This window comes from Amblyraja radiata, chromosome 1 (assembly GCF_010909765.2).
Source record: "Amblyraja radiata isolate CabotCenter1 chromosome 1, sAmbRad1.1.pri, whole genome shotgun sequence".
Lineage (NCBI taxonomy): Eukaryota > Metazoa > Chordata > Chondrichthyes > Rajiformes > Rajidae > Amblyraja > Amblyraja radiata.
This window is the reverse complement of record NC_045956.1, coordinates 59,831,744-59,845,893: the sequence shown is the minus strand read 5'-3', so window position 1 is coordinate 59,845,893 and position 14,150 is coordinate 59,831,744. Positions and strand designations below refer to the sequence as shown.

The 14,150-nt window shown below is 44.4% G+C and overlaps 1 protein-coding gene across 2 annotated transcripts in view; it reads right to left on the bottom strand.

Annotated features, from left to right (window-relative positions):
• Positions 1-14,150, bottom strand: part of bmpr1b (bone morphogenetic protein receptor type 1B) — a 424,691-nt gene that overhangs the window by 410,253 nt on the left and 288 nt on the right. The window lies entirely within an intron of this gene.

The window sequence follows — 14,150 nt, the reverse complement described above, 5'->3', positions numbered from 1 at the left end:
TTAAGAGGCTGTTGGATAGGCACAAGGAAGTGCGGAGAACTGATTCTTTTAACCTGACATAATTTCCGGCACAGACATTATGGGCTGAATGGCCTGTTCCCATGCTGTACCGTGCTATGTTCGATGTAGCACTTACTCTCCATCAAATAGGCCGCGAATAATCTGTAATATTTTGTAATGTTTTTTCGTATTGAAGAGAGATGCAAAGTTGATTAGATTTGGTTAATGAAATTAAGTTATGAACTCATGAGGAATTGATGCCAGTGTGTGATTTGTTATAAAGTACATGCCGTTAAACTTCTTCATTTCAGAAGTGCCTCCGGCATGTAGCACTGTATAGACACCAATCCCTTCAAAATATTCTGGATGCTTTAAATCAAACTCTGTGTCAACAACAGGCTCAGCCACTGTAAGAATGCTGGTGGGGCTTTCTGAGGTCTTATCATATGCCTTCAATTAAGTCTCGTTCCAGCCAATTGAAGTTCTTGACAAATTTGAAGGAAATTATCTGATCCGGTGGTTTTGGAACAGAGCAGAAATCTCCCAGCCTCTCATCGTCACTGGCTAAATAATCTGTATTAATAACTTTAAAAATACAGTCAACATCTGACGGGGATAAATTTATATATCCCTCAGATATTGACTGTATTTTTAAAATTATTAATACACATATATATACACACATATACACATACATATTAAATACACACACACGTGTAGAAAAGAACTGCAGATGCTGGTTTAAATCGAAGGTAGACACAAAATGCTGGAGTAACTCAGCGGGTCAGGCAGCATCTCTGGAGAGAAGGAACAGGTGACGTTTCGGGTCGAGACCTGTGGCGTGGGAGGGGTAAAGCCAGTGGGAATTCACAGGCCGAGGAGCTGCTGAGCCCCCGGCCCCGCACCAGGGATGAGCCCAGTATTCATGCCACCTTCATGCTGCTCCCTCTCTCCGCTCCCAGAACCGGACACTCCCGCCACATGGCGCCAGCTCATCGGGTAACTGGCGGACGTGGGGCGGGGGCGGGGGGGGGGGGGGGAGGTGCAACGCAAACCTTGGTCGGCTTCAACCAAAGTCGGTTACATAGAGGTCCGTTATTAGAAGTATATTATTGTATGCATAAATACAATCAAGTCTAACTCAAGTACAATAGGTAGAGCAAAGGGGAAGACACAGAGCAAAGAATATAGTTCTCAGCGTTGTAGCGCATCAATTCCAGAGACCAATGTCCACAATGGGGTCGAGGTGAATCGGACAGTACCCTTGCTTATGGAAGGACTGTTCAGAAGCCTGAAAACAGAGGGGAAGAATGAATGTATTCCTGACTCTGGTGCTATACGCTTTCAAGCTTTTGTACCTTTGTACTGATCATCTCCCCTCTCCTCTTTCAGTTCAGATGAAGGCTCTCAACTGGAAACGTTGACTGTCCATTTCCCTCCCCAGATGCAGCCTGGCCCGCTGAGTTTGCTGACGAGAGTGGGGAGAAGAAGGAGCGAAGGGGTGAGACGAGAAGATCGATGGGACTGGTGAATGGGGATTGAGGGGTGAGGGTCACTCAACACTGGGGGTGGGCAGATAGGTTCCATGGGACTGGCTTAATTTAGTTTAGTTTAGAGATGCGGCCATGACAAGGCCACCGTGCCCGTGCCGACCAGCGATTGCCCGTTCACTAGTTCTATCCCACACACCAGGGGCAATTTACAGAAGCCAATGAACCTACAAACCTGCACGTCTTTGGAGTGTGGGAGGAAACCGGAGCACCCAGAGAAAACCCTCAGGGTCACAGGGCTAACGGCAGGTAAGCACGGGAAGACGTGAAGATTTTTCAATATGATGAAAAATGTCCACGAGAGCCCCGAGCACCGACAAGTGGCCATTACCGTAAATCTCCGAGTTCGATTCAGGGCAAACTTGGGAGAACTCTTGGAATGAACTCGTACCGTGGGACAGGGGTTTAATCTAGTTAGCTACCTAGCTATCCAGTATGTAGATCACTCTAGCTAGCTACCTAGCTATCCAGTATGTAGATCACTCTAGCTAGCTACCTAGGTATCCAGTATGTAGCTCAGTCTTGCTATCTACCTAGCTATCCAGTATGTAGCCATCTAGCTAGCTACCTAGTTATACATGATGGAGCCATCTAGCTGGCTCAATTGTGATCATGCTAACTGGTTAGCATGTGCCTAAAGCTTTTCACTGTACCTCGGTACATGTGAGAATAAATCAATGAGGGTGAAAGAATTATATGAGATTGTTACGTGGATTGGTGTAACACACCAGTTGTTGTTGTAAAGCTTCAGTTGTTGTCCATTGATTTACCCATCCCCAAGTATGACTGTGGCGTTTAGCCATACCTCATCCAGACAGCACGTGTGTCTACTTACTGCGAGTACAATCATTCAACATCCTAGGGTGGCACTGTGGCGCAGCGGTAGAGTTGCTGCCTCACAGCACCAGAGTCCCAGGCTCAATCCTGACTATGGGTGCTATCTGTGTGGAGTTTGCACGTTCTCCCCATGACCGTGTGCGATTCCTCCCGGTGCTCTGGTTTCCTCCCACATCCTAAAGACATGTCGTTTGGAGTTCAATTGGCTATGTAAACTGCCCCTAGTGTGTAGGTCATAGAACAAATGTGATCGATGGTCAGCGTGGACTTGGTGGGCTTGTTCCCATGCTCTACCTCTAAACTAAACTCTTACTGGAAGTCTGCATTAAGAGCTATTCTCAGTTGCTTCTGTATAAACAGGACCCCACAGAAAGTAAAAATGCAGTTGCTTATTGCCAACTCTATGCAAATAAACATAATTGGAGACGATTTTTGCAGGTTTTACATCAGCCAAAACCCATTCCCTGGCCAACTTTGAGATGAAGTGTCAAACTGAGAAACCGCGAGTGAAAGAACAGAGGGATTATCCTCATTGCCCCCGGCCAACTTTTACCCCTCAGTGTACCTCTTGTGACCCAGCTGCAGTGGATATTTGCTCTACACTTATGGAGGCTTCTTACATTGACCACATTACGCTACTATGATCTTCTGTGGACTGTGTCTTTAGTTGCACTACAGACTTCAATTTCCCACTGTGGTGGGTACCTATTAAGATAATTCCTTTATTGTCACAGAGTTATTTTGGCACATTGCCCTTCATTTTTGTGCACATTGGTCTCCATTTCTGGCACATGGTTGACAAAAGCTCAGGATATGGACATCCCTGTTAGAGTGAAGGGCAAGGCAGGCAAACGCAAGGAGGCTTGGGTGACGAGGTAAATTGAGGCATTGGTCAAGAATAAGACGGACACATGGGACAGCTATAGGCAGCTGGGATCAAGTCCATCCCTGGAGGAGTTTTGGGAACTAAGGAGTAAACTAAAAAGGAAATCAGAAGAGCAAAAAAGGGGCCAGGAGAAAGCTCTGGCAGATAGCAATAAGAACAATCCCAAGAGATTTTATAAATACGTAAGGGGGGAAAAGGGTAACTAGAGAGAGAGTGGGACCCCTCAAGAATCAAAGCGGTTACCTCTGTGTGGAGCCACAGGAGATGGGCAAGGTCCTCAATTAGTATTTCTCCTCTGCATTTATCAAGGAGAAATACAGGAGGACGGAGGAACTTGGGGCAGACAATGGAAGTGTCTTGAGAGCAGTTAGTGTTACCGTCGGAGAGGTGCTGAAGATACTGTCGTGTATGAAGGTAGACAAATCTCCAGGGACTGATCAGATATATCCGAGGACATTGCGGGGAATTAGAGAGCAAATTGCGGGATCCCTGGTTGAAATTTACGAGTCGTCTTTAAACACAGGAGAGGTGCAGGAAGGCTGGAGGGTGGCAAATGTTCCATGTCTTTGGAATGTGGGAGGAAAGCGGAGCACCCGGAGAAAACGCACGCGGTCACAGGGAGAAGGTGTAAACTCCGCACAGACAGCACCCGAGGTCAGGGTCGAACCCTGGATTCTAGCGGTGAGGCTGTGACTCTACCTCAGCATCACCCTGTCGCCCATCAGTGTGCTACTGCATTAAATGGAGCAAGCACGAATCTCATTGTTCGATTGCCTGTGCATATGACAATCACTCTTTACACTCGAGTAAACTGAAAAATGTGATGCGTTTCAACGCAAAATAAACGGATCACAAAATGGAACTTTACAGATGCTTATTTTTCCTCTCTTATTCCTCAAAGTAAATGGTTTAGTAATAGAGCACAACTGATAATTGATGAATCACTCACACTATAAGGAACCTGCAGTGCTTTGGCATCTGACTGATGCAGTATATTAGCCTGTATGGCACATTCAATTAGTCCCAGGGTCACTATCCTGCTGGATTATCTGTCAGAGAACTCTCGAGGGACCGTTAAATCGATAGAGGGCTGCTGCCTCTGCTTACGAGTGATGGCTCGGCTCGACGATTAGAGTTCTGTGGCAAAATTGTTTTAGTTTTAGAGATACAGTGTTCAGTTTTTAGAGATACTAGCGTTCACCCGTACACAGGGGAAAGACAATGCATGATCACAATCAAGCCGTAGATAGTGTACAGATACAGGATAAAGAGAATAACATTTAATGCAAGATAAAGTCCAGTAAAGTTCGATTAAAATTAGTCCGCGGGTCTCCAGTGAGAAAGATAGTAGGTCAGGACTGCTCTCCAGTTGGTGGTAGGATGGTTCAGTTGCCTGATAACAGCTGGGAAGAAACTGTCTCAGAATCTGGAGGTGTGCGTTTATACACTTCTGTTTGCCTGATGGGAGAGGGGAGAAGAGAGAGTCCGTTCCTTGATTATGCTGGTGGACTTGCCGAGGCAACGTGAAGTGTAGATGGAGTCGATGGAAGGGAGGATGGTTTGCGTGATGGTCTGGGCTGCCCCACAACTCCTCTGCAATTTCTCGTGATCTTGGATGGAACTGTCCCCAAACCGTGCATCCGCCGATGCTTTCTGCTGCCATTTTATGAACTCTCGGGACGTGCATTTGCATCCTCGCACATGTCCTGTCCTGTAGCCAACACGGTAGCCTTGCAGCGCCAGGGGCCCGGATACAATCCTGACTACGGGCGCCGTCTGTGTGGAGTTTGCACGTTCTCCGCTTGACTGTGTGGTTTTCCTCAGGGTGCTCCGGTTTCCTCCCACATTCCAAAGACGGGAGGGGTTTGGAGGTTAATTGGTTTAGGTAGAGATTGTAAATAGTCCCTAGAGTGTAGGATAGTGTTAGTGGATGTGGTGATCGCTGGTTGGCGCGGACCCAGTGGGGCGAAGGACCTGTTTCCACGTGCAGGTTTGAAGCTTAATTGGCTTCTGTACTCCTTCGTATTGGACTGTGAAGGCATCGACTGTGTTAAAATCTTCCAATTCAGAAGTAAATCCAGCTGCCAGCATGCCGTGGGATCCTTGATATCCATCTCAGGAGGCAGGTGAGATCTTGGCTTCATATCAGATGTGAAAAATTATAGGCTTTTGCACAACAATGTGCATTGAATACTGTATGTTCTTGCTAAATGAGGAGCATGACCCTTGGTTGAATACATTCCAGATACTTACAAAAATTTCACACAATGCAAGTCAGAATTAATGAAGGTAACCAAGTTACCTACAGCAGGTACTATCACAATAGACTACGACTTTATACCTTGGGGTGCAGGAGGATGAGGGGTGATCTTATAGAGGTGTACAAAATCATGAGAGGTATAGATCGGGTAGACGCACAGAGTCTCTTGCCCAGGGTAGAGGAATTGAGAAGAGGAGGACATAGGTTTAAGCTGAAGGGGGAAAGATTTAATAGGAACCCGAGGATAACTTCTTTTTACACAAAGGGTGGAGGGGTGTATAGAATGATCTGCCAGAAGAGGTAGTTGAGGCAGGTACTGGAGAGAAGGCTGAACTGACCAGAGTATTTACCCAGAATGACGTATCAGCATTTTCGGAATTTTCTGCAACGTTTAAGAAGCATTTAGACAAGTACATGGATAGGATAGGTTTAGAATGATATGGGCCAAACGCAGGCAGATAGGTCTTGTGTAGATGGGGCATGTTGGTCGGCATGGGCAAGTTGGGCTGAAGGGCCCGTTTCCATGATGTATGACTATGCGGTTGCAATATTGCATAAAAAGACACAAAATGCTGGAGTAACTCAGAGGGTCAGGCGGCATCTCTGGGTCCAGACTCTGTGTATCTACCCTGAAGCATTGCTACTAAGTGATTAGACAGTGGCACTAATATTAATTTTTAATAAAATATAATCTTGATTCATGCAGACTGTAAAAGAAACATGTTACCTTACTAGCAGGAAAGGGTGCAGAGATGATTTACGAGGATGTTGCCAGGACTCATGTGCCTGAGCTATAGGGAGAGGTTGAGCAGGCTACGACTTTATTCCTTGGAGCGCAGGAGGATGAGGGGTGATCATTTTGAGGTGCACAAAATCATAAGGGGAATAGATAAGGTAAATGCACAGAATCTTGCCCAAAGTAAGGGAATCGAGAAACAGAGTACATAGGTTTAATGTGAGGTAGGAAAGATTTAATAGGAACCCGAGGGGCAACTTTTTGTTTTACACAAAAGGTGGACTGTGGAACGAGCTGCTGGAGGTGTTAGTTGAACCAGGTACAATCACACACATTTAAACAGGTACATGGATAGGACATGTTTAGAGGGATATTGGCCAAACTCAGGCAGGTGGGACGAGTGTTGATGGGGCATGATGATTGGTGTATGCAAGTTGGGCTGAATGGTCAGTTACCATGGTGTATGACTATGAAATATTAATCATCTCCAGCTCTTGCATACTGTTTCATACTTCTCTCTATCACTACTTCAGAGACCTTCCTAATACTCTGACAAATGCTCACCTTTTCAATCATGAGTGTACTGTGAGAAGACGCAAACATGGCTGCCATGAGAACATTGACTGCATGTTAACAAGCTGCCAAGTACTTTGAGTACCTTTAGGAGGAGAAGTTGCGATACAAACACAGTAAAAGTTTCATTTCTACCAACCTAAGCATTTATTGTTTGAAATTAAGAAGTTAAATTTCGCAAATAAAACCAGAAATAAATACAAAACTGCATTTTTGAATAATTCAAATAAATAAATATACTCATATATTGCCTTACAGTATATATTTATGTTTAGGACAGGGACAGACAAAAAATATCACCCAAGTTTGCGTTTTTGTGATATGAGCCAACCACAGGCAGGTGGGCTAGTGTAGATGGGACATGTTGGTCGGTGTGGGCAAGTTGGGCTGAAGGGCCTGTTTCCATGCTGTATTATTCTATCTGACTATCATTCTTAAATAAAATTGATATCTGGAAATAATTTCAACATTTGTGCAGCTGTATTAAGATTTACAATTTGTCACTGATGAGACATTATTCAGTTTGTTAACCACTCAATGCCTGTTAGTTCCAGGAGAAGCCATTAATCTTACTTTATTCTCCTCCCTTCCAAGTACCTGTCAATTCCTTTCATTACCAGCCTCAGAAAAACAATAACCCGTTGAGTTAAATATTCATCACTCTTCCTTATTACAAAACATATTGTATTTAAATCTACTGATAGAAGTGTGCAGTTGAGTTACAATGGGGAGGCTAAATAACACATATCATCTTATTAAGAAATGGAGGCATATCGATGAGATGATGCAGGTCCACGATCGATTGTCCAGCACCCTTGGTTCTAAAGCCTTTCTAGCTTATCTGTTTTACAGGCCCAATAGAGGCCATGGCCTCTGAGAGGAGTCCAACTCTACCGGCCCGTAAATTCGGCCTCAGAAGTCGGCTACGGGAATGGATCTGCTGGCTCCAGCCGGGCCGGAGTTCCAGAGCCCCGGCCACAGGGGGGATATTTGACCCACCGGTCGGCTGCGGAAGTCCTAATGAGGTTGAGATTGGCTGCCCCCCCTGGCCACAGTTCCAGGGGGACTTCCGTACGGAATTTAAATTGCGCTCCCGTAATTATGTCTGGATTGAAGGAGGTGCCAGACCACCAGTTGCCAGAAAATCAGTGGTGGACCTGCACATTGATTGATTGAAAGATACAACATGGAATCAGGCCTTTCGGCCCATCAAGTTCATAGATACATAGATACATAGACAACAGGTGCAGGAGTAGGCCAATCGGCCCTTCGAGCCAGCGCCGCCACTCAATGTGATCATGGCTGATCACCCACAATCAGTACCCCGTTCCTGCCTCCTCCCCATACACCTTGATTCCGCTAGCTCTAAGAGCTCTATCTAACTCTCTTTTGAATGCATCCAGTGAATCGGCCTCCACTGCCTTCTGAGGCAGAGAATTCCACAAATTCACAACTCTCAGGGTGAAAAAGATTTTCGTCACATTGAATGGTGGTGCTGGCTCGAAGGGCCGAATGGCCTACTCCTGTACCTATTGTCTATTGTCATCACAGTTCTAAATGGCCTACTCCTTATTCTTAAACTGTGGCCCCTGGTTCTGGACTCCCCCAACATCGGGAACCTCACATTTATCCACATTATACAGCATCTGCTATGCATCTGCCCACTCACCCAACCTGTTAAAGACACTCTGCATCCTCTTCACAGTTCACACCCAGCTTTGCGTCATCTGCAAAGTTGCTAATGTTACTTTTAATTCATTCATCTAAATCATTAATGTATATTGTAAATAGCTGTGGTCCATCTCATCATCGATCACCGGTTCTCACCAGTTCTGTGTAATCCCTCTCACATCCAAAAGGGCCAATTAGCCTACAAACCCACACGTCTTTGGGATGTGGGAGGAAACCAGAACACCCAGAGGACGCCCGTGCAGTCACAGGGAGCACATGCCAACTCCACACTGAGAACGCCAGAGGACGGGATCGAACCTGGGGTCTCTGGCACTGTGGGCCAGCAGCTCTACCCTCTGCGCCACTGTGCTGCCCTAGAGGAGCGCATACATGAAGAATTACTGCCACAGTACAGGGTATACAAGGTGAGGGATCGCATGCTCAAGAGAAAGTGGACCTCACCTACAAGGAAGCAACACTGAGCCACACAACACACCACACAGTCAACAAACAAATATTATACAAAGCATCTAATCCTGTGAAATGTTGAATAAATTAGTGCTGAATGCACAGACAAACAAACAGTGTCAAAGAAAAATAAAATCCATTCAATGGGAAATGCCATTTCCAAGAGTGAATGCATTTGCTGACAATTCTTCACAAAATATAAACAATCCAGAGGCTTTAAACAAAATTCTAAAGCAAGTAAAATATTTGAGATTGTTCTCAATGTTAATTCCCGTAACCCAACTTTCTGAACCCCACTTCAGATTCCATTCATTAGGCTTTGCAATTCATGATAAATTTAAAGTTTCCTACGCAGAAGGTTGCTGAGGTTTTAATGCAAATTTCATATGCAAGATTTATAAGGAACCCATCAAGCTATGCCAAGCTCCATTTGAAAAAGAATACATGATTATTACTGACGAGTTTGCCCCACGTGTGTAGAAGGAAAATACTGGAGACCAAAATCTAGAAAGTGATTAGTCAATCTATGAAAGATGTGACTAATAGTGTACGTCAACTAAACTTACATGGTATAAGTCAATGTTGACTGATTGAATTGCATAAGGAAATCAAAGTCCCTGCAGACTGCCAGAATGTCATGCATTTAAAAACAGTTCATTATACAAAACACAAAACCTTTCCCGCGTATTATTCACAGGCAATTGTAATAAATAATCTATCAAAGGAATATCTATAACTTTCTATAACTGTCGGGGACAGTTTCTTCCCAGCTGTTATTAGGCAACTGAACCATCCTATCACCAACCAGAGAGTGGTCATGATCTACCATCTATTTCATTGGAGACCGTTGGACTATCTTTAACCAGACTTTTCTGCACTTTATCTTGCACTAAACATTACTCCCTTTATCCTGTATTACGCTGTGGACAGCTTGATTGTAATCATATATAGTCTTTCTGCTGACTGGATAACACACAACAAAAAATGCTTTTCACTGCACCTCGGTACACATGACGATAAACTAAACTAAACTGAATATCTATGTACAAATAATACGTTCATCGTATTCACTTTTACTACATACATTACTTTTCAGTAGCTTACAACCCAATTGTATGAACTTTGAATTTCTAGTAAACCCCCACTACCAAGCTGCCCAAACCACTTTTCCCCCTCACTCCATCAGTCAGAAGAGAGGGTAGACACAAAATGCTGGAGTAACTCTGCGGGACAGGCAGCATCTCTGGAGAGAAGGAATGGGTGACGTTTTGGGCCAAGACCCTTCTTCAGACTGAAGAGAGGTCCCATTTTGAAATGTTATCCATTCATACCCTCCACAGATGCTACCAGAACCGCCGAGTTACTTGAGCATTTTATGCTTTGCTTAAGATACAAGCATCTGCAGTCTCTTGTGTCTCCAATTTTCAGTGTTTGTTAATGACTTATGTCAGTGCAGTGCAAGGGAGTGCAGTTTGTTGAAGATGCTGTCTTCAAGACATTAACCAAGCACCATCAAATATCCCTATATACATGGAGTTTCACTGTTAAGATCTCTTCATTATCACTTTGTCTATAGCCAACAATGGACCATTGTGGGCTCCATCTTTCTTGGTCATTGGTGCTGGCTCTGATTTGTCTTTTTCATACCTCTACTTTCACTCTCCTCTGACTCTCAGTCTGTAGAAGGGTCTTGACCCAAAACATCACCTACTCCTTTTCTCCAGAAATGTTGCCTGACCCGCTGAGTGACTCCAGCATTTCGTGCCAACCCCATCTTGATTAATGGATTGAAAGTTACAGCACAGAAACAGGTTCCTCGATCCACAAAGTCCACACTGACCATTGATCACCCGTTCACACTATCTTATCCCACTTCCTCATCCACTCCTTACACATCAGGGATAATATAGAGGCAACTGAACCTACAAACCCGCACATGTTTGGGATGTGGAGGTAAACCCTGAGCATCCAGAGGAAACATGCATTCACAGGGAAAATGTGTAAAGTGCACCCGAGATCAGGACCAAGCGTGGCTCGCCGACGCCGTGAGGCAGCAGCTCTACCCGCTGCTTTCTCATCCACTCTCTACACACACAAGGGGCAATTTACAGTGGCCAATAGACCTACAAAACCTGCACGTCTTTGGGATGCGAGAGATAACTGGAGCACTCAGCACTGATCTACAGGGAGAGGTTGAGCAGGCTGGGACCTTATTGCTTGGAGCACAGGAGGATGAGGGATGATCGGAAGGGGATAGAGGTGTGTAAGATCGGATAAATGCACTGAGTCTTTTATCCAAAGTAGAAGAAATCTTCTGTGGAATAATGCAATGGCCAAAACTAAAGAGGACAGACTGTCGATTTTAAACTAAAAAACTATCGCCATCTGCAGAGCAGGGTTAAAAGACATGGCAGAACCAAATGATCCCGGGTGAATCACTTTTAATCACAGTCCTAAGGAACGCCACACCAGTTTGCGTACATTAATGAACAAATATTCAACTTGTGTGCACTAAGGCACTGACTAGGCCATATATATTACTCTTTGTTTTCAAAAAATAATTAACACATTCAAAATGAGTTGGAGCAATAAATATTTCCCGAAATGCTAGTTATCCAGAGGTTGAACAATGGGCCATTCACAACTCTTATTTCCTTTAACCACTCCCAACTCCTGACATTTTTGAAAGGATACAGTGCAAGGTATCGCAACCTATTTCAAGCATTTGAAGTATGATAAAAAATAAGGAACGTCTTTATCAACAACCTGTTTTCCCATTGATAACAGAGCTTTGGTCTTTTCATATTTATCGCTGACTAATTTCAACAAATAGGACACAAATTGCTATTAATGGAGTGAATGATAATCTGCATTTAATTTAAATCACTCGTACCCATGTGAAAGACACGAAATGCTGGAGTAACTCAGCGGGTCAGACAGCATGTCTGGAGAAAAGATGTGGGCGACGCTTTGGGTCGTAACATCACCCGTCCTGAAAAAACCAGCTTCTGCAGTTCCTTTCTACACATCTTGCCTGTGTGATTCTGACAATGATAGCCAGGGTACAACAATTTCTCACTGAATACTAACTTTGCCTGCCAGTTACCAATATCAGCTTTGATCTGTTCCCACCAATGCAACCAATACTAGCTTATTAGGTAAAATACAGGGCCCGACCCAGAACATCACCTATCCATGTTCTCCAGCGATACTGCCTGAACACCTGCCTGAATCCTAAGTTATTCTCCAGCATTTTGTGTCTATCTTCCCATGGGTATGAGTTATTTAAATTAAATGCTGATCATCATTCCAGTAAGGGTGGTGAATCTGTGGAACTCATTGCCACGGACGGCTGTGGAGGCCAAGTCATTGGGCATTTTTAAGGTGGAGATCGGCAGATTCTTGATTCGTACGTGTGTCAGCGGTTATGGGGAGAAGGCAGGAGAATGGTGTTGAGAGAGAAAGATAGATCAGCCGTGATTGAATGATAGAATAGATTTGTTTGGGCGAATGGCCTAATTCTGCTCCTATGACATGAACATATTAATAACAGATCTACTCACTTGGAGGTGACGGCCAGTATCTATCCATATCATCCATCAGGTTTTATAGTTTACTTGTAAACCACTTTGAGTGATTAACAAGGATATTCAAGGAGAAAGATAGACACAAAAAGCTGGAGTAACTCAGTGGGACAGGCAGCATCTCTAGAGAGAAGGAATGGGTGGCATTTCGGGTCGAGACCCTTCTTCAGACTGGTTAGGGATAAGGGCAACAAGGGATATATATGGTGATGTGGGGAGATCAAGGATAAAGTCTAAAAAAGCGTCTCGACCCGAAACATCAGCTGTCCATTTCCTCCAGAGATGCTGCCCGACACACCGAGTTGCACGCAAATAGATTTATTTATTGCTCGTATTTATGTCGCTCTTCTAGGGAGATGCTAACTGCATTTCGTTGTCTCTGTACTGTACACTGCACAATGACAATAAAGTTGAATCTGAATCTGAATCCAGGAATTTGTGACTACCTTTGGTATAAACCAGCATCTGCAGTTCCTTTTCATTAAATTTTATCACGGGCTTTTACCCTGGTGAAGGGAGATTAGAATTAGATAAATATCCAGTCCTGGAATAAGTTGGAAAGGGTGCAGAGACGGTTTACGAGGATATTGCCAAGACTCGAGGGCCTGAGCTATAGGGAGAGGTAGAGCAGGCTATTCCTTGGAGTACAGGAGGATGAGGGGTGATCTTAATGAGGTATACAAAATCATGAGAGGAATAGATCGGCGAAACGCACAGTCTCGTGCCCAGAGTAGGAGAATCGAGGACCAGATGACATAGGTTTAAAGTGAGAGGCAAAAGAATTAATGGGAACCTGAGGGGTAACAAAGAGTGGTGGGTGTATGGAACGAGGTGCTGGAGGAGGTACCATCGCAACGTTTACGATGCATTTAGACTGGTCCATGGAAGGACACGTTTAGAGAGATACGGGCCAAACGCAGGCAGATGGGGCTAGTGTAGACGGGGCATGTTGGTCAGTGTGGGCAAGTTGGGCCGAAGGGCCTGTTTCCACACTGGTACAATTCCCCTCAACCAGGGTGTGGGGTCAGATTGAACATCGCAGTATAGTTCCAACCAATGTTTTAATCCATCGAAAGGACGGCAGTAAATTTGGAGACTGTTGCGCACAATCAAGTCTCTTCAATGTACAGCCAAGAACGGCGAAAATATAACAGCTTCTCATTGGAAAAGCCCAACAACTCGGGCGAGCAGGAGCCGAGCTGAACATCGCCCTCCCGAGCGAATGAAGCCGCACACTGCAATCGGTTTACCTTGTGTTCACCGTGGAACTTAAAATACTTCCCATTGTCTATTTCCCCCAAAGAAAACCCTGGCTTTCTCACATAGTCTTTGCACATAATCTTCCAATAAAAAACTATTCCCCCATAACATTACTTGAATTATCTCCCGCTGCTCGCAAAGCAACAATGTCTTGGGAACAGTCTCAAACTTTCATTCAACAGAAATAAACCAACGTCTATAATTCATTACATTACAAATAAAATACATGTTCACATTCTCAATGCAAAATAGCAATCACATGAATCTAATTGCTGCTAAATTGATGGTAGCGCTTTGAATCGTTGCAAGATTTACTGAATGCAAT